The following is a 22504-nucleotide window of genomic DNA, read 5'->3' as shown; positions in this document are numbered from 1 at the left end:
GATTTTAGACTTCTAGCCTCTTAAACTGTGACAATGAATTCCTGTTGTATAAGCCAACCAGTACATGGTATTTGTTATAGAAACTCTGGAAAACTACCTTAATACAATCATAGATCAAGTTGATTTAACTTGGGCTTTATTCTTTGCGAGGGATGGTAAATTTTTAGATTATAGACCATTATGGGACTTAATGAAAGCCTAGAGTATTTTCTAAGGTCTCTTTCTTGGTAGGCCCTGAACTCCTAAGTCCCATCTATCATACCGAGTCCCACAAGACTTCCAGAAGTTGTACGATTTCTCACCTGCTGCGTGAAAACTTACAAATGCTTCAAGGGGGAAATTGCATAAATGTAAGGCTTAGCTTGACACTTCACTTCCCTCTGGGATCCTTGGAGCCTGGACCCTTGGAATCTTTGCTAACTTGGTATTCTAGTTTGCTAGCTGCCGGAATGCAACACACCAGAGACGGATTGGCTTTTAATAAAAGGGGATTTATTTTGTTGGTTCTTCAGAGGAAAGGCAGCTAACTTTCCACTGAGGTTCTTTCTTACATGGAAGGCACAAGATGGTCTCTGCTGGTCTTCTCTCCAGGCCCCTGGGTTCCAACAACTTTCCCCGGGGTGACTTCTTTCTGCATCTCCAAAGGCCTGGGCTGAGCTGCTAGTGCTGAGATGAGGAATGCCGAGCTGCTAGGCTGTGCTACATTGCGCTCTCTCATTTAAGCACCAGCCAATTAAGTCAAACGTCACTCATTGCAGCAGACACGCCTCTTAGACGACTGCAGATGTAATTAGCAACAGATGAGGTTCACGTACCATTGGCTTGTGTCCACAGCAACAGAACTAGGTATGCTCACCTGGCCAAGTTGACAACTGGATCTAACAAACACACTTGGCAAGCTTTCTGATACCTTCAAACAAATATTTTTAAACATTTTCTAGATTTTGTAATTCTCCTTCAGAGGAGTATTGTTCTACAGTAAGCTTACTGGAAGTTGAAATCTACTTTAGCACTTTGTTTTTCTCTTTTTGATATGCCAACCATATCTTTGACTCTGTCTTCCCTGTTTCAAACCTACTATATTGTAGATTCAGTCTGCATGTCTGCATTCTTATTTCTTTAGTCTCACTCTTTAGTGAATGCATTTTCACAAATGAGTCTCAAATCTATTTTGGTAAAGGATTATGTGGGCTTGTCATTCTGCATGTCTGCCTATCATTTTCTCAAAAGCAGTCTATTGATTAAGAGTAGGACATTGGAGAGTCAGATGGTCTGAAATCAAATCTTGGGTTCACAACTTACTAGCTGTGCCTCTTTGGTCAAGCCATTTAACCTCTCTCTGTCTTAGCTGCCAAGTCCAAAATATGGGAATGACGTTAATAGTATTATTGTGAAGATTAAATAAAGTGATGTATATAAAGATGTATATAAAAATGCTTGACATATGCCTGACACAAGTAAACATTTTTAAATGTTAGCCATTATTATTTTGAACACCCACTGCAAGTAAGATACAGATATAGGTCTTAGGAATGAAAAAATATGGTATTTTAGAATCTATCATACCTCCCCTTTTCTATCGTAGTATGATGGTTAAGTTCATGTGTCAAGTTGACTAGGTTATGGCATACATTGTTTGATCAACCAAGCACTGATTTGATTGTTACTATGAGGTTACTTGATGGATTTGAATCATTAGGCAGCTGATTGCATCTGATTACATCTGCAATCAACAAAGGAGATTGCCTCCCAACATTGAGAGAAGTCTCATCCAATAATTTAAAAGCCTTAAAAGAACTGATGATTTCAAATGTCAGAAAGAAGAAATTCTACTTCCACTTCAACCAGCCATCTTTTTCTGGGGAATTCATTCGAACCTTCATCATAGTTCCCAACTTGCATCCTGGCTTATGTTACTTGGATTTGCCAATCTCAAAGATCACATGAGACAATTCCTATAATAAATCTCATATTATTTGCATATATATATATATATTCTGTCTTTTCTGTGCCTCTAAAGAACTCTGACTAATTCAGAGAAGTATTTCCATTATCATGTCTCAATAACTCAAACTCAATGTGTCAAAACTATAGTCTCTGTTTTCCTGAGACTGGGTCAGTCATTTCTGATATTTCTAGTAGAACCACCATTGTTTCAGTTTGCCAAGCTAAAAAACAGACAAATTTTATACTTTTTCCAATCCTCTGTCCAGTCTATCACTATCTCCAGCCAATTCTTTTTGCTAATATTTCTGCTCCTCCCTTTTCTTTCTCTGTCTTTCACCTTTATTTTAGCACTGGGCCTTTCTTACTCCATACATTGATAGCCTTAATTAGTTATTCTTAATTATCCAGGCTTTTGCCTGTTCACCTGCTATATCCTATACTCAGAATGAGGATCATCTTGTAACACAATTCCATTAACCACTCTCCTGCTTAAGCTCTTGCCAGAAATGTCTCTCTAATATCAGTTGTATTACATCCTAACTCTTTAGATTGGTCTGTTCAAGTATTCTAAAGTCCTTCCAAATTCCCTCTTCACTTCCATTTTACCAGTAGTAGTTTCATTGATGAAAAGAAGGGTCATGGAAATGGCAATAAAAACCTCATCTGAGCATACCTGGTGTTGTGGTTTGGAAGCTGCCAAGGGAATGCAATATACTAGAAATGGAACAACTTTTGCAAAGGGGAATTTAATAAGTTACAAGTTTACAGTTCTGAGCCTAAAAAAATGTCAAAATTATGGTACAAACATGAGGTTACTTTCACTCAAGAAAGGCTGATGAGTCTGGAACCTATGTCAGCTGGGAAGTCACATGGCTGGCGTTTCCTGGTCCCTTGGTTCTGGGCTCTATTACTTTCAGCCTCTGTTCCTGTGGGGATTCCTTACTTTCCTTCTCTGAGGCTGGCTTTTATCTCTTGGCTTCCCTTGGCTCTCTCCAGGTTCTGGCTGCTTAACATCTTATGGTGATGTCTGCTGGGCTCCAAGCACCTCCAAACATCTGTGTCTCGGTTATCTGAAGCAGGTGTTCTCCAAGTGTCTACATCTGCTTTCTCTGTCAGCTCTGAGGCTTCTGTCATCTCTGACTCTTTCTAAAATGTTTTCTCTTTTAAAGGATTCTGGTAAACAAAGACCTACCTGGAATGGATGGAGTCACATCTCCATCTAATAAAAAAATCACACCCACAATTGTGTGAGTTACATCTCTGTGGAGATAAATCTAATCAAAACTTCTATGTACAGTATTGAATCCAGATTAACAGAAAGGGTTACCCTCACAAGACTGAATCAAGATTAAAACTTAGCTTTTCTGGGGTATATAATATTTTCAAACCAGCACACCTGGTATCCAAACATTGGTCTCTAATCATCATTCTCAAATTAAAAGAAACCGAGTCTTCTTGGTTAAGTGTTTAATTCCAGGCCTAGGGCAAGGAAAGCACACGATGAACCTGGAATATCTTGTGCTTGCCAGAAAGTAAGGAAATGTTCAAAAAAGGGGGGAAGGCTGGTCAAAAGAACACAGCATCCTACACAAAAGAGCTCCTTATGGCCAAAACTGAAACAATTTGAACACAAAATGAATAATATAATGTTGGATTTAACCCATAGAATAAAATAAATATCCATAAATCCATACTATTATTAAACAAATAAATAAATAAATAGCTCTTCCTCACAGTGGAATACCAATTAACAAATGTGGAAATAAAGAGGAAATAAAGAATCACATTATGCAGTACTACAGTAATAAACTGATGATAAGATAAGAATGGATGCTAAAATTAGATGGCAGTTGTTTGAGGAGAAACAGGATTTGCATAGTTTCAAGGTATCTCCTTCAAAATATTTATCAACTGCAGATGGTAAAAATAACTTTACAGTGGTGAGACCCTACAGACATCAGTAATAAGACACTGACATCATGAACCCTATAATATGATGCACTGAAGACACAACATCAGTTTTTGTGGTAAACTTGCCAAAAACGCGTAGCCTCATTACAATCATAAAAATGCTAATTTTAAACAAATGCAAATTCCAAACAAATATGAATTAAGGGACATTCTATAAGATAATTCAGCAATATTCTTCAAAATATTGAAGTCATGGATAGCAAGGAAAAATTGAAGAGCTGCGATGGACTTGAGGAAACCACACAGAACAAAGAAACAACTAATATAGTATGAGACCCTATGTAGGATACTGAAACAAAAAAGAAAGTGGAAAAACTGGTAGATTTTGAATGAAATTTGCATTTTAGTTAATAATATTGTGTTAGTGTTAATTTATCATTCTTGATAATTGTAGTATCTTTTTTAAGATGTTAACATTAGGGGAAGCATGGTAAGGGGTATAAAGGAATTTTTTGTACAATTTTTTCAAATTGTACATCTAATATTAGTTCAAAATAAAAAGTTAAAAAGGAAAAGTAAAAAGTTGATCCACCTCCCATCTTCCACATAGTTCCTCAACCTCATGTCTTTGCTTTATTCTCTAGGAACATGATAATTACCTGTCACTGTCTTCCTCTCCGGCATCAACACCCATCTTAATACAGTTTCTTTGAATGCAGAATGGGTAATGGGTAACATATAAACTTTGGTGTCAGATTAACCCAAGACTGAATCTTGCCACAGTCAGTTATTAGCTAGATGACTTGAGTTATATTGTTGTAGCCTCTCTAGTCCTTGGTTTCCTCACCTTCAAAACGGTAATAAAATAATACTTTGTTAAAAGATTATTGTGAAGATCAAATGAGAAACTGCCTGCACAATGCTAAGCATGGAGCTGGGTGCTTAGAAGGCATTCAATTGAAGTTCTGATTTTTAGTGAAAATGTCACTTCCTTTGGAGATTTTCTCTGGTTCATCTGTAAAACCATTTTTTACTCTGTGTTTCCTCAGTACCACCAATTTAATTCATACCATTTGAATTTGAATTTGACATTTAATAAGCTCCTCGTAAGTTTAGATAATTTCCTCAATTAAATTATAAAAGTTTGATGCCAGAGAGTCTTCTACTTCTTTTATAGTGCTCCAACTACCTAATTCAGTATTCTACACACAACACATGATGAATGTTCACTGACTGACTGATTATAAAATTGTCAACAGTGTATTCTTTCAACTTTCTAATAAATTGAAGCTTTCAAATACTGATAATATTTAATAAAGTGAAAATGCTGCAACTTTGCATGTTGCTAAAAATGTTAGAATATTGCACTGATTTCTGCATTTTAAATTAAATTTTCATGATGCTGCAGTCACATAGGGAGATTTCTAGGATATATGTATATAAAACATCATAAGATACTCCTTCATTTGACAGTTTAGAATACCAGTGGTATAACATTTTATCAGAATTTATCACATCTTCAGTCTAAGAAACTATCATTCTGCTGTGTTCACTTATGAATGGTTCACAGAAACAAACCCAAAAAAATGCATATGTGATTGTAAATCAGAGATTTATGAAAACAGACTGTATTCCAAGAAAGCAATCAATTTCATTCTTTGACATATGGGCGATAGGTCTTCTAGCTAGGGATGAAAATTGTGTGATTGAATTTAGCAGTTATTACCTTAGAATTAGAGAAATCGGAAGATGGCTCAGAAAGCTTTTAGGAACCCAGGGTGATGTGGTCAAACAGGTGGGTTTTGCTTCATGCTGAGTGGATTCCTATTCTCACTCCATGCTTCATTAAGTTAGCTGTATAAAATCTTAGGTATGTATTTTGCATTTGTTTTTGTTTTTTAATTTATTTTTGCCTGCATTAGTCAGGGTTCTCCAAAGAAACAAAACCAGCAGGGTGTGTGCGTATGCATGTGCGTGTGTGTGCTCATGTGTGTGTGAGGGATTTACTATAAGGAATTGGCTCAGACAATTGTGTGGGATGGCAAGTCCGAATTCCATTTGTCCATATGGAAGGTCAGAAGCCGAAAATTCTAGAAGGAGTGATTTGAAGTCTTTAGGTGAGTCTGTAGGGAAGGCCAGGGAGGAGTGGGAAGTATAGTCTAGAGGCAGAATTCCTTCTGATCCTTGCAACCCTCAGGTCTTCCTTTAAGATCTCCATCTGACTAGAGCAGGTCCACTCACTTTGCTGAGGGGAATCTCCTTTACTTAAAGCCAGCTGCTTGTGGGTGCTAATCCCATCTCTGAAATACCTCCACAATAACATGCAGGTCAGTGTTGGACCAAATAACTGGACACCACAAGGTGACACATAAAATTAACAATCAGAGTGCTTCAGTTTCCTTATCTCTAAAATGGGAAAAATAATTGTATCTAACTTACCAGGTTGTTGTGAGCTCACGTAAAATGCTATGTGTAAAGTATGACGTGTCATACACTTAATGATTGCTCAATATATGTTAACATTATTTTTCTCCTTCCTCCTAGACTCATAGTGGGTAAGAATAACCTAGTAGATTTTTAAGCGCAGTCAAGTTATTTTCACAGAGGAAACAGTGACTTGTTAAAGGTGGCAAAGCTAGTATTTCTTTTTAAAAATGGTAAGTAAAAGGATGATATGATAACCTAAGTCCTTACAGAAATACAGCCATTGCAATTAATAGGGACACCATCGTCCCCAAATAACAGTCCTCACCAAAATGAACTCAACCTGTTTCTTCCCTTTTCACTAGTTCCCTGGCTTTGTGTCTGAAAGATAGAAGCATTTAAAAACAATGATTGGGTCCATTGAATCACTGTTGTTTAATAAACATATGCATTTCCAGCCAGGGAAATTGCAAAATGTGGAAATATTCCAAGTACCCATTGGCAGAAGGGTGGATAAAGCATGGTGTATTTATACAATATAGGGGTTATAGAAGAATGAAATATGGCTATATAAAGCAGAGTAGATTAACTTCTGCAATGATTTTAAACAAAAACAGTAAGCCCTGGGATATTACAGCATTTTTACAAGTTAAAAACAGCTAAAACAAGAAAACATAATTTATAGATATGATAAAATGATATAAATGAAGAACAAGCTGATGACGGATGTGTAATTTAGGACATGGTTTTTCCAGTTTGGAATGGAGATAGAGTAAAACCAATGAGCTACATGTAAATTATTGCTAATGTTCTAGTTTCATGTTGGGGGGAATTTTTTGGTAGTTTATTATCTTATCAAAGCAAACAAAGGACTTGTACACATCAGCAATAAAACCGTGTCATGAACAAAAACATTACATTACTTCAAGTAAAATTGTACGTGTGTGGCAGAATGGTCAACATCCAGGGAAGACAACCATGCTTAAGGAAGATTCTACTTCGATTTCTGGCACAGAAGGGCTTGTGGTGAATGGCATCTCACACATGCACACAAGGCCTCCCGCTGACTTCCAGGATTTCAGCAGAAATCTGAGTTCTTTCGACCCTGACTGTCCATTGGTGTTCTCATATCCTGTGGCTTGCAAAACAGAATGTCTGGCCTGGAAGAGGCCAATGCATTCACATTATCCACTCTCCCATTTTATAAATAAGCACAATGACTTAAAGTATTTTACCTGACCCCAGAAAATACATTGTAAATAAATACTTAAGGTGAGAGGATTAAAGGGATTCATCATATCTCGGGAGCAATTCTCTCTGCTCCCCTATTTCTAAGTACTTTTTCCATATTTGTTTTGTCCTCTTACTTTGATTTCTTTCTTTGCCTTTATAAGAGTAGATGAATGGATAAGACATGACCTGATTGCCTAGAAATAAAGGTGAGAATATGATGATACCAAAGACAATGATAATAACTAAATACTCACTGACTATTGACTGTGCCTGACATATACTCTGTGCTTTACATGTTACCTCATTTAACTCTCAGGATGAGAATTAGAGAGCTTATCTGAGCAATTTCTTCATTGGAAACAAATCTTATCCTGTTTCCTCTTTGTTCCCCATCCCCACAACTGTACACATGACAAGCACCAAAATGTAGTATTCATTAAAAAGCCACCTAACACAGAGGGAAGGAAAAATTCCTGTACGTAGCAATACAAAAGACCTTGGCAAAAAAAGTACTTCTGATAACTGAACTTTTGGGTGTCAGTGTTTACTTGGTCTCATTTTTGGCAGGTCTTTCAGGCCCTTTGTATCTTCATTTAGTACCCTATTATGCCTCTTCAATCCCTCTAATCACTGATAATTTCTCAGCCATACATTTCACCCATCAATCCTCCACAGTAGTGAAAGCTTTAAGGATTATGACTTCACTTCCTATGATTCAACACGTGTAGAGTTCCATTATTTCTATGTGCCTGTGACTTGAATACTAGGAATGAATATAAAGGGGGCATTTGTATAACTTAATTAGTATTACTTTTTAAAACATGAAGGCACAATTTCAAATAATGTGCGAAGACCCATTTTGCACATATAGTCAAGCTATCAAAGTGGGAGTTTATTAAAATAATTGTGTCATTATTCTAATCTCAGTTTTTATAATATATTTGTATCCATATGTCTTATTAGCTGCCCAACCTTACCCAGAGCATACCAAAGGATAGAATAAAGAGAACTCTTAGTCCAAAGGGCCCTTGCGTGATCCTAAAGAATGTGCAGGGTCACAGTGAGATGAGACTATGAAAAAATATTTGAGGACTCCAGAACAAATCCCTCCACATCTGCCTATCTACCAATCCCACCGCACATTTTTATAAAATCAGATTAAAATCTACCTGAGGCTTGAAGAAATCAAAAATTCAAAAACCCAGGGGGTCAAAGGGCATGGAAGGAGCAATGAGTCTTCTGTTTTTGACGGAAGATGATTTAATGAGCCCCGCTTCCGTTACTTACTAATCATATGATTTTAGGTAATTTAATTAATTTCTCTGAGCCTCAAATTCCTCAGTAGAGATAGCAGCCACACATTGTTAATGGGATTATTTTATGGATTACATGAAATATAGTGTGTGTCAATTCCCTAAATCAGTATTATTCAATCTTTAATTATTAGCTAATATTAGCTAATAAAAAGAAGAATGACATGTGCCTTATAGGGCTTGTTGTGAGGACAATATGGGACAATGTGGTTTTTTTATGCCTGGCATATATCCTGACAAATAGTAAGGGCTAAGGAAAGTTGGCTTTTATTCTTCAATTCTTGTTATTAAAAAAGACAAGGAACCTCAAAGAATAGGCCCAAGGCTCTGATTTATCATTTTTGGGGGCTTGATTATTTGTAAAACCATCTGTATTTTACGGAATGTTTTATGACTCACTCGATCGTCACAATACGCTTGTTGCTTTCTCTTCTGAAAAATAGTTATCATCAGTCTCCAGTTTTGCAGAAGAGGAAATTATGTCTCATAAGGTTTAAGTAACATGTCCAAGTTGTTCAATGGGAGAAGAATTTGAATTCAGGTGTGTAGGATTGAGTATTCGTTCCACATTGCCTCTCTAAAGACTTCTGCTGAGCTAACTAGATTGAGTTACATATTTCTGCCTCATATAATTCATTCAAGCTGTCTTCATGGTTGTTTTGAAGCAACTAGGACTTTTAACAGGGTCTCTCAGAGTAGTGCTGGGGTTAAAAAATAACTACCAACCAAGAAACCAGGAAAAGGAATCCCTTGGAAAATTTTGTAGGGGAAGACTGTAGTTTGTTTAAAGCTAAAGAACTTTCTGGAGATGCAGCAGCAGCAAATCTATCAACTCCTTGCAGTGTCATCAATCACAACAGCGCAGGAGAAAAAGCAAGTTGGACCCAGTACCCATCTTGTAAATTATTTTTCAGGAAATCCTGCAGGCTTGATTTTATACCAGGAAACAATTACAGTTTAATATAGAGGCCCACAGAATTCACATGGAACCGATTTCTATTTCTTTTTGTTCTGCTTACACAAAGGAAATGCAATTTTTCAAAAACAGCACAGAAATAAAGAAGCCCTGGACTAATATAGTGGTGCCTGTCACTTACAACTGAGGGATTGTGTCATTTCTCATTGCCAGTCCTGACAGTGCCTCAAATAAAGAAGCGTCTTAGCAAATTATGTTTTTATATCGCTTACTGAAATGCAATGGCTCCATTTTAAATAATAAAGTGACAATGCAAAGACCTGAAGCTTAATATGAACAAACTTTACCGTAGCTTAACTGATGATTCATTATATTGCATATGCCATTATCTTAATCTCATATTTCATCATGTGCCTTAAACATGCAAAAATTAAAAAGCCAGAGGTAATTTTGTATTTTATCTGAATCCAGAGAAAAACATTGTTAAATTACCATCGCTTTGATATTAAATAACTTGAACCTGTGAATGACCTTTGAAAATGCAAATGGGTAGCTTTGTTGTAAAAAAAAAATGTGATTTGCTAATTGTTAAAATGATAAGTGGAAAAACTGGAATTTACTTTGAAGCAAGCCTCGTTGAAGGTTTATGTGATAAGGATAAAGAAAATGTTTTATATTTATGTGCAGGTTCAGAAGAATGATTGTCTAGAGCTGTTCAAATCTGTGACTTTGCAGCTGTAATCAAAACCAGCGGGAGAGTTTCTGACTTATATCCCTGGCAGAGAACTCACAGAATACATAATACATACCCAGAAGAGGTAAGAGAATTTCAATGGTTTCTTAGGTAACAATTTTCATTCTCTGCTCTTACGATGTTTGAAAAATGAAAGGCTGTAACCTCAAATCAAACAATAATTAAACATCCATCTTCGTTTTTAAATGAGCTTTTTAACGCCAGCATGCTCATGAATCTAATGCTCCCAGAAATGTGGAATGAATACAACTTCCAAGAATGATGGTGTTAGTGGGCATGTTTTCCCTAGAAATGGACCATTTTAACCTAGAGCTGCATTATTTATGATGCTTGATTGCTAGAATTACTCCCAGCAGGGAAAGTCCCTTAAGAATGTTGGGCATGGACAATCACCCATTGGGACTTGGATGTGACATCCCATTTGCTTTCACTCTTGGGGATTTAATTTAGGTCTTCAGAGTAATAGCAATTCTGCCACATGACAACCGTGGAACCACGTCCTTTGCAGACTGGAAGTTGTGTGCGCGTAATTTCCCAGAGGAGAGTTCTCTACAGATGTTCATAGTGAATGAAGAAGACACCACACTTCCTTAGACTTCCCATCCCAGCTGACTTAGGCTTGTGGCTGTTATCTTCATTCATTTAGCTGTAGCATCTCATAATGTAGCCACTTAGCAGTCATGTACCCTAGAACAAGTTACTTCTCTGTGCCTCTCTTTCCTCATCTGTAATGTGATTTTAATGCTTCTACCTATGTCAAAATGCTGTGCAATAAGCACTTAATGTTAGCTCTTTTTACCCTTGGCTCTGCTGAAACTGCCTGGGTCATTGAAGGATCTCTTTAGGACTCTCAGGAGGCAAAGTAGCTACAGCCTAAGATATCTCAAGAGAAGCAGTGAAATGAAATGCAGTGAGAAGAAGAACAATAGATGATGTCTATTCAGTACTATGCTCCAGCCATTTTATTAAGTGCTTAACACCATTATCTCACAGTAATGCCAGGAGTTAGCTACTATTTTTAAGCCCATTTTACAGATGTAAGAGAAGTGGTTAGTGGCAGAAGTTTAACCCTAGTTTGTCTTTCACCAAATCTTATGCTCTCAATCAGTATGCTAGAATATCTCCCTAGGAATCCAGCAGTGGTAATTCTGGTGACTTGGGGCCTAAATTACTTATGCTGTTAATTAGCTTTGCAGCTTTATAAATTTGGATAAGGCATTGTATGTCTTTGAGACTGTTTTCTCTTTTGATAGAATTGCAGTATGTCTATGCCTTTTCCAGTTCTGATCATCTATGATTATATAAGAAGAGAATATATTTTGCAGGGAGTATAATAGGGGAGAGACTTCCTTACATATTTACTATATGAGTCAGTTAATAAACGTAATGATTCCTTTGTATTTTACAAGGAACTCAAAACATTTTTATGCATTTCAGTACATTCATTCATGTGCAATATGTCTATATATCATCACCATTGTTTTATAAATGAGGAGACTACAATATAGAAAGTTTGTAATTTGCCAAGGTCACATCGCTAAACCATAGAATCTGGCAATTTCACTACCAGTATGAAACAGTGTTCTCTGGATTAGGCCAAAAAAAATCATTGTATAACAATTCTGAAAGCTATTTCTTCATAACACAGATAGAGATGTACTTGATGTTATACAATAATGTTATTTGAAAGATATAAATCAAATGTCTTTAAATCAAATCCTTTTTGTCACTGGCAAATCTTAATTCAGTATGATTGTCAATGGGTGACATTTCCTTTAGATTTTTCTCCTATCTTACTGATAAATTTTGTTTCCAACTTTTATCCAATTACTCAGTGCATAATGGAAGTTCATTTTTAAATGGACCCTGCAGTGAATCCATTAGAAATTCTTTAACTGTATATTTAAAACAAAATTCGTTTATTCTACTCTGCCTCTACATATTGGAGTTTCTATATTTATCAATTGGGGACAATGGTCTCCAATCTAATCTCCTTGACAAGGTTGTAAACATTAAATGAGATATCTGTGAAAAAGCTTGAACAAGAGTGAAAGACACAGGGGGATTTTATCTTTTGTAAATCTGAATTTTTGCTTACTAAAATTTCGTAAGGAAGACATTTTAGTTAAACTTGCGGATATTCTTTTAATATCATGTTAACTAGATTTTGAAATACTGGTTTTAGAGTTTTTTTTACTATCAATTCCACCCTACAGGAAACTGGTACTATCCTTAAAAGAGAATGATGGAATCAAATCTGTTAGCAATAACACAACTATAAAATTTCCAATTTCTACTTTTATCAGAAGCCTGGACCTATTAATATTTATGCACCTTTGTGGGAGTAGGTATATATAATATAAAGCTCCTCCTTTTAAAATCTCAAACATAAAAGAGAATCAGAGAACTCATCCCTCTCTTCTTCTTCCTTTTTTGTTTTAATTTTTTATTCAAGGGGAATCACCCTTCGCAGATTTCTGTGATGGCAGACAAATTTGTTTCTCAAATGGATCATTGGTTTTTGCAGCTCTGCTCGAGGGCTTGAGAATATCAGGATGCCTGTGTGCTTCATGGATTCCTATAAAACAACTTCTCCCGGCCTATACATCGATCTGATAATTGTTTAATCATATACATTTTGGCAAGGAAAAAAAATAGTCTTAGATTGTTAATACCAAAACTTTAAGAGCTTGGTTTCAACTGTAACATATGGATATATTTACAGGCTGAAATCTTTTACACATTTTGTGCCTGGATTATAATTTCACTTACTGAATAAACATACCTTTAGAGGAGAGTATTCCTTTAAAAAAAAAAAAAACCTCTAGGGGCATATGTATAATAAACATCTACAATGTTACAATGTTTAGCGAAGGATCTTTCTCCAGAATGATTCTGTTAAAATAATCACATCTCACAAACCTCGGACAGCCTCAGTGTGCTGGGTTTCTAACCTCTGGAGAGCACTGCATTGTGGTTTATTCATGATAACCAGAGATGGCAGAAAAGTTAACTACTTGGCACTGGATCATATTTCTGTAATAATCCAATACACATTGTACGTTGATTCATTTCAGATTTGGCACAAAATTAAGCAGAAAATTTAGACATTTCCTAGTCTTCTGACACCAGATTTGAGCATGAACTTCTCTCAGATGTATCTTTTCATTCTTTGCTACTAGTTTCAACGGAGAATCAGGAGCCCATGTACTGAAAATCTAGCCTCCTCCCTACATTTAAGGTTTTGGAATTTTGACACAAATCCAGATCTTTTGGCAAAAAAAAAATCGTGTTCTTAAAAGAAACAAGTCATGGGAGAAATTTATTTAAAAAGGCTCAACCAGCTGTTTAAAAGGCGATTTTGATGATGTCAGTGCAAGCGAATAAAAAACACATGGATTTAAAGTCCCTTAAATTTATACAAGTATTTAAAAATTAAAGGCACTATATTGGGTAAATGTGCTTTAGGTTTATTGACTTGAGACTCAGCGTTCCACGGATTCTAAACAGTATTACAGTGTGGGGTGGGGACACTACAGTTGTTTGTTAAAGTTAAAAACAGGTTTAGAACGTGGTTTAACAAGAGCCAAGTGCACAGGTTCATGAGCTCAAATGGGAGTGAATCCTTAACAGCCTGTGTGAAATTTCATAAAGATCACCTCCCCCTCCCATAATACAGTTGTAACGAGGGAGCATGAATGGTACGCTCCTAACTTGCAACCACAGTTCTCTGTGATGTGTTATTTTCTGTTTAAATGTTTATTTTCCTATTGTGTAGACAAAGCCTTGGTATGTGAAGAGCTGTAGGCTGTTACAAATTCTTGAAAGAGATCTGCCAGCCTAAATGTTTCTCCATGTCTTCTGAAAATCATGAGCTCATTGTACTAAGACTGAGGGCTTTTTTAGCTTCCATAAATTGGGCAGGAAGAGAGACTATAAACAACTCTACTGTTCAATTCTTAAGGCAACATGATACCTCCTTGCAGGAGAAGACGTGGTGAAGTTTTGACAAATGAGTACATTCATACAGAGACTCTGTAATAAAAGCATTAGGAAAGCATGATTGATGCCCCCCAAACAGTCATTTCTTGTTCTTAATTTGGTGAAAAATAAAAGTATGTGCCTTCACCTGCTAGTTCCTTGGACTCCTGCAAGCCATTTCTGTTATGACACTGATATGATGATGGACTGTCAACTGTGAAGTAGTACACAGAAATAAACAAATCCCACTTGCCCAGGGATATCTCAATACAGTTTTTTTTTATTATCATAAATTTCTAGGTTTCACTTCCTTAGTCTTGGGAGACACAGCAATTCAGCTTTTGGGGAACAACAGCATGACTAATCCACAGTCTCTACTCTTGAGAACACCAGATGTTTACAAGCTTAATGATGGGGAACGTAGCTATTTTTATTATAGTTTCTTATAATTACTATGTCTTAAGCTCCATGCTGTGGCAAATACTTAACAGAGTGGTATGTAATAGGTAGTTTAAGAAATAATAATAATTTTACACATATCTCATTTAACATATGCAACAAGTTTATTTTTATTTCTATGTTGTCAATAATAAAAACAAGATTCAAACAGGAAATATGACTTGTCTGAGACTGCACAAACAGCTAGAACATGGCCAAAAGTCTTCAGATTTAAAATACCACAGTGGCTAAAATGAAAAAGACTGACAATATGAGAATGGAGCAATTGGACCTTGTGTATCCTGCTGGTAGAAATGCAATTGGTGCCACTACTTTGGAAAGCTGATGTAGCAATTCCTACTAAAGCTGAACACCTCACATCTTACATTCTCACGAATCTGCTCTTAAGTATAGATATATAAATGCATTATAGACTTATCAAAGGACATATACAAGAACGTTCATAGCAGTGTTATTTATAATTGTTCCAAAGTGGAAACAACTAAAATGTCCATCAACAGTAGAAGGGATATAAAAATCGTGTTATAGTCATACAGTAGAATTCATTGTAGCAATAAAAATGGCCAAACTATAACCACAGACAACCTAATGGGTGATTCTCACCAACATAAAGTATAGTGACAGCAGTCAGATTTAAAGGAATAGATTCTATAGAATTCTTTTTATTTAAAATTTGAAACCAGGCAAAAGTTATCTATCATTCTAGAAATTAGGATAAAAGTTACCCCTGGGGAAGAAATAATGACTGGAGGAAGGCATGGGTTTTGCTACTGGTGTAGCTAGAAACGTTATTTCATGATATGAATGCTATTTGGACTGTTATATTCACTTTGTAAAAATTTATGGAGCTGCACTCATGATTTTTGAACTTTGCTATGCAAAGTTTACGTTAAAAGATTTACTTTTCAATACAAATTTTACTCTCAAATATTTAAGCCATGGCACTTTGGAAGAGGACAACGAAGCTGAGGATAGGTGTCTTACCATTCTGTGTTCTGGGCCCGGGTTGACTTCCCTGCAGTCAATCTCGGGCTTTATACTTTTTCATATGAGCCTATACTCAGGATAACTTCTGGGCAAAGGAGTATTAGGTAAACCGTATGACTGGGACAAGCATGGATAAGAGTACAGATCCTTCCTCCCACTACTACAGCATCTCTTATGAAAGAATACTGCTCCAGTCATCCCTATGTGAAAATATTTTCCAGATACTAGTACACAAAACTCCTGATCAGTTCATTAAATTTGCCCCCACCCTACTGACACGGATGAGCATAATACCAGCACACCTAGCCAACCCAGCCTGAGTTGATAGCCAAGGAAACACATATATCTGGTCATGACAATTCAGGTTATGGGTTTACTTTCAAAACCACTCAATCTTTAATCCTAATAAAACTTTCCCAGCAAAGAGAGGAAGACTTCAATGCATTATATTTCTAGACTTGCTGCCTGATTTCTTTTTTGGAAGTACTGAGCATGTGGCCACATTCTAATTTGCATGGTTTACATGCACAACAAATTTTAATTTGGAATCACGAGACCCCTGGGCCCCTGATGCTAAATAACCTGGGATTTCCATCTGTAGCTCAGCATATGTCAGTCTAATGCAAAGTAATACTAGGCAAGAAATCCAAATCTTATTATAAATGTACATTCAGCATGTCAGGTAAATTATACTTCCTACAAGTAAATAATTTCGTTAGGGCACAGTGGACATCAGCATACTGGGCTATCTTTCACATAGCACCCTCTATCTATAAGTGTTGGAGTAGGAGTGTTTTCATATCTTCTCTGGCGTATTGCCAGCAACAGAAGACCTTGCTGTATTCAAATTTTGAGCAAAAGCCATGCACCATACTATACACAAATTATAACTAGCAACAATATATTATCTTTCCATCATTCAAAATGTGATTTCTAAATCATGGTTAAAGTTGTAACTCTCAATAAAACAAGTAATACAGTTACTTTTCTAAAATGTGCACAAAATTTATCATTAAAGAGATATCACATTAATGAGCCAGATCAGTGCTATAAACTAGTGTTCTCCATATTTCGAACAGAGATACAAGCAGGTTGTAAACTGCAATGTTGTGGTCCTCTAGTCTTTTCGAGAAGAAGAAAGCTGGGATGGAAACCTGAAAGAAGGCAATTCTGGTAATAAGATAACCTTCCTGTTGTGCTCTCACTTATCTGAGGGGTACTCAAAATTAGTAAGAAGCAATTACTAAATTTTTTGCAGCTTTCAGTGGGATGATTTTTTGAGAAGTTTTAAAAGAGATTTTTTTAATTGTTTATTATGGTGAGTGTGACATCTCTCTTTCATCCCATTCCCCAAAACATCAGTAAAATCTACATTACTCACCAACACTTCTTAGTGAGTGTTGGGGACTGAATCATGTTCCCCACAAAAAGATATGCTTGAGTCTTAATCTGTGTTCTTGTAGGTGTGAACACTTTTGTAAATAGGACCTTTGAAGATATTAGTTAAGATGTAGACAAATGTGTGATTCTTTGAAGATCCTGTTTAATGAGCCCAAATTGACTAATGTGGGCCTTAACCCACATGACTGCAGTCCTTATAAGCACTGGTAATTCAGATGCCATAAGTTAGTAAAAGCCAGATGTCAGCAGAAGCCAGGAGTCACTGGAAGTCAGAAGAGCAGATGAGAAAGCAAACCCTGCCAATACCTCGACATTGGACTTCTAGCCTCCAAAACTATGAGATGATAAATTGTTGTTGTTTAAACCAACTCATTGTATGGTATCTGTCATAGCAGGCCTGGCAAACTAAGACAGGGTGTGAATTATTGGGGAGAAATTAAAGAGTGCTAAGTTTTGTGTCTGAGTAAATGCAAGGTGAAACCAGAGAGTTATCAGCTAGAGGTTGAAAGAAGAGTTGCCTTTTGTATATCCCAGAAACAGGGAATATGGGATTTTCTTCTATAGCAACATCAACATGGAGAACTCATTTTGTTTATCCATTCATCAGTTGATGGACACAACCCATCTTTTGGCAGTTGTGAATAAAATAAAAGTTTAAAAAAATCCATGGAAATGTACAACACAAATAGTGGACAGTAAGTTAAACTAATTTTTAAAATGTGCCTCCATCAATTGTAACAAATATACCACACCAATGCAAGGTGATAATAATAGGGTGGCATATGGGAATCCTGTATTTTATGCTTGTGTGTTCTGTGAACCCACAGCTTCTCTAACAAATAAAAAAATATAAGAGAGACCTCACTTGAATTCCTGTTTTAATGACAAGGATAGTGATACAAATAGTATGTCTGCTAATCTATGGCAGGGACTGGCAGGAAATATTTTAGGCTTCAAGGGCCAATCTGTGTCACAGTTATGCAAGTCTGGCTTTGTAGGTGAAAGCGGTCACAGATATAAGTAAATGAATAAGTGTGGCTTCTTCTAATAAAACTTTATTTACCAAAACAGATCAATTGCTGGATTTGCTTCAATCCCTTAGTTTGCTGATCCCTGTTAAAGGAGAACCGAATAGTATCTCTCTGCAAAGCAATTATTGTAAATTTTTCAGTGGTTTATAAAGACTTTAGAGATGTTATATAGTCTCTTCTTAATCCCTTCAGCAAATAAAAGCTCGAATGATTTCCAAAACTATTGTGCTTTTAAAAGTCACTTTCTGTCAATTGTGCTGATGTTACTATTTTTAAAATAAGTAATGTTTTCCCCTAGGAAAAAAAACTGTATATAAGATTGTCATGTGTTATTAGAAAGAAAATCAACTGCCCTGGAACTAGAGAATAAAACTCTGAAACAAATTTAATCAGGGCAATGCTGGTTATTCAGAGGGATAATGCTGGCATTTGCTAACTCTTATCACAGCGAATTCAAACAAATGTCAGTCAAAAATCTAGATGTTCATATAATATTTTTAAATTCAAACTTGCTTTTCAGTTAGCCGAGACTTCACTTTACACTGAGAGAGTGATGGAGTGTTAGTTCACAGAATCGTAAAGCAGGAAGGGACACTGGAGTTCAGTCATCTAACTCACCAGCCAATGCTTTCATCCCCCAATATCTGAGCCAAGCAGCTGGGTGTCCCACCTTTCCACCCTGCCCTCATCCTGCCTGCACACTTCCAGTGAGAGGAATCATTCTTTGCCCTAAGGGAGACCATTCCTTTGCTGGTTGTTCTGTTACTTGCACCCCAGTGTTCATAGCAGCATTTTTCACAATAGCTACAAGGTTGAAGTAATTTGAGTGTCCACCCATGGATGAATGGTTAAATAAAATGTAGTGTATCCACACAATGGAATACTAGCCATAAAAGGAATGGAGTTCTGATATGTGCTACAATATAGATAAATCTTGAAGACATTATGTTACATGAAATAAGCCAGATATAAAGGACAAACATTGTATGATCTCACTTACATGAAATAATTAGAATATGCAAATTCATACAATAAAAAATTAGAATATAGTTTATCAGGGGCAAGGGCGGGAAAGGTGAATGGGAGTAATGCTTAATTAGTAGTGTTTCTCTTATTTGGGCTGATGGAAAAATTTTGATATGGATGGTGTTGATGGTAGCACAACATTATGAAAGTGATTAACGCTACTGACTTGTATACTTGAAAGAGGTTAAAATGAGAAAAGTATGATATATATATATTTATTTTTATATGTGCATATTTTTGTTGCCACAATAAAAATTGTAAGAAGATTTTAAAAAAGTTATTGCTACGAGAAGGCAAAATGGGCCTTTCTTCAGATCCTTTAACTCCCCTGAGGCAACAGTACCTCATTAATCACCTTCCCCATGAACAATTCTATTCTTCAGATATTTGAGGATAGCTACGTGTCTTGCATGAGTGTTTATTTCTCAGGGCCACACATTCGTTCCAAAATCTCCATATTAACATAGTTGAGAAGAAGAGTACCAAACTCAGAGGTCCATGGGGCTGAATATGTATAAACAACTGGAAGCATGTTTGACGGGACTTAGGAGAACTAGCGAGGAGCCCTCCAAGGCCAGAGGCTGGCACTGCTCAGCCTCCGCCAATCATTGCAGTCACTGCCATATGAAAATGTGTGCCAGGGGTGCCACTGGTTTTTTTCAAAGGGTTTGAGGATCAGAATTTCTATTTGAAATCTCACAAGTTTTAAATGTTGGCACTGTTTAAAAGTTTACATACCCTGTAGGCCAAATAAAACATATCTGTGGACCAGATTCAGCTTATGGGATACTGGTTTGTGACCTTAAATTTAGAGTCATCTTACCGTCCTGGCTGCCATATTTGGTACACATTGCAATTTAGTCAGTTGTCACTTGAGGAACAGTAACCATTGAAAAGAAGAAGAAAATTTCTTAATTGGAAGAAAAACAGTGAAACGGTAACTTCAACACAGATGTGCTCCCAGTATCAAGTTTACTGCATTATCCAAATTTAGGTCACAAGTAACATAAAGTTAATTTTTATCTTTTAACCACATGAACTCTAAAAGCAGAGACGTGTTAACATTTGATGTGATAGATTGACAAGACGACATAATATTGCTCTTGTCGAAAAGAGGTCTCCTAAAAATGGGAATAAAGCATAAAGGAATATAATATAAAATTATTACCAGACCATATGTTTGTGATATAACGAGGAATTTTCTTGCCAGGAGATCACATAACCATGGCAAAGTGCCACTAGCTTCACTCTCCCTGCCATAAAAGAGAGGAAGATTCAACAGACATTCTTGGGATAAATTAGGCTGATGTTTTATTATAACTATTTAATTTATAAAATATATTCCTGGAGTTTAGTGCCACTCATCAAAGTAAATGATTATGTCCTTGGACTGAGAAGGTATTGTTTTGTCTTTCCTAAGTCTGCTCTTTTCATAACATATTGTTTTGCTGATTTTAAAAAGACTTCTCTGGCATGCATTTTCTTCTTTTTTGTGCTACGCTTCTTGTCCTCCATTGTGGGTTGTGATTTTCAAGCCAGTTTGCCTTTTCCCCCTTATTACCCAAGAATCTGTTAGAAATGTAATTGAAAGGACAGAATGGACACTAAGCCCCAGTTAGACAACCCTGGTGTTAAGGTCAAACCACCAACCCTTTATTTAATTGTTGACCTATACCTCATGGAAAAAGGTAGCCTCAGATGATCTGCAAGTTGGACACTCCCATAAAAGTTCCTTTGCCTAAAGCTCACATACAGGGAAACAAATACAGCTTTCTGGAATATTTTATATGTTATAAATTTATTAATTTCAAAAGTTTTCAATTCAGACCAGCATCTTGAAAAAAAAAAATTCGGGAAGAAAACTCTGAATATTTTAGAGCGTATTATTACATTGAAAATTTGAATCATCTCTTCTAACTGCATATTCAGCAGATACTTCAAGTAAAATATTGAAGTTATATTGTGGAGACAAGCAGGTTTTCGAATTTAGCTTATTTTGTTATTTGCTGGAGTTAATCTTTGTGATGATCAAAATAAACAAACAAAAAAGAACATGCAAAGGAGAATTATTTCTTCTCAACAAATAGAGATTAAGAGATGAGGCATGTATAGACTTAAGTTGCCTGCTCCTCTAGCTAAAGAATAAATGAAGGAATACCATATCCAGTTCCAGAATTCAGTTCATCTACTAGTTGGAATCTAGAACTAATAACACTGAATTTAATACCTACATGGAAAAATACTAGCCTTTTAAAACATTTAAATTAATCAAGGAAAATAAATAAATAAAATCCAGATGACTTGAAAATCTAGCCAGTTTATTTCATTTTCACTTTACTGCTGCAGTAAGCTAGTCACCTCATAGAATTATGCTTTCTAAAGATTTTTCTCAAATGCACATTATAGAATACAATCCCTGAAAGTTTAGATATTACCTTCTGACTTGTGTATTTATATCACTTGACAATGAAAGGTAGCACAGCTATTTTCTACAAGCTTTGATATCTAAAGAGATTTGTATTAAATTGTGTTATATAACTTCTATTTCTTGAATGCCACCTTCCAATTTTCTTAATCTCAGGCTTTGAAAATCCTTCTCATGCTGCCTATGAAAATGGTTTAGAAATCTTATTATGTATAGGACATCTTAATGTACAATTTACATAGGATTAGTAGCAGCTTGCCCACATGCTTCTCTGCATTTTGGATGCATATTATTCTAAAATGCCTGTTATAGAATTATCCATGATATTTCTTATTTCATGCCCTATTACCAAGGCACAAATAGCAAAAAGTAGCAGAATTTTTCATCCAGATGACAATGTATTGGGAAAAACTTCCAAGTTGATGTCTCTATGGTTTTATAAATAAAAATTTATATATGTAGGCAATTAATTACATACTTTTGCTCGGAGAAAGATCTTGTTGAAGATGAAAAGACAACTACGGACTGAGAGAAAATATTTGCCAATCACATATCTGACAAAAGAATTCGTATCTAAAATATATTTTAAAAAAACTTTCAAAACTCCACAATAAAAATACAAACTATCCAATTAGAAAACGACAAAAGACAAAAAGAGATGTTTCACCAAAACAAATAGACAAATGAAAAATAAAC

General features: G+C 35.9%; 1 long non-coding RNA gene across 1 annotated transcript; it reads left to right on the top strand.

Moving 5' to 3' along the window:
- The first annotated feature begins 9261 nt into the window (after positions 1 to 9261).
- Positions 9262 to 13099, top strand: LOC143653096 (uncharacterized). The gene is made up of 3 exons (XR_013161098.1): positions 9262 to 9369; positions 10432 to 10562; positions 12954 to 13099. It is a non-coding gene; the product is annotated as an uncharacterized LOC143653096 (long non-coding RNA).
- The last annotated feature ends 9405 nt before the right edge of the window (positions 13100 to 22504 follow it).

This window comes from Tamandua tetradactyla, chromosome 13 (assembly GCF_023851605.1).
Source record: "Tamandua tetradactyla isolate mTamTet1 chromosome 13, mTamTet1.pri, whole genome shotgun sequence".
NCBI classification, from domain to species: Eukaryota; Metazoa; Chordata; class Mammalia; order Pilosa; family Myrmecophagidae; genus Tamandua; species Tamandua tetradactyla.
The sequence above is the reverse complement of the archived record's forward strand: the minus strand, read 5'-3'. Positions and strand labels throughout refer to the sequence as shown.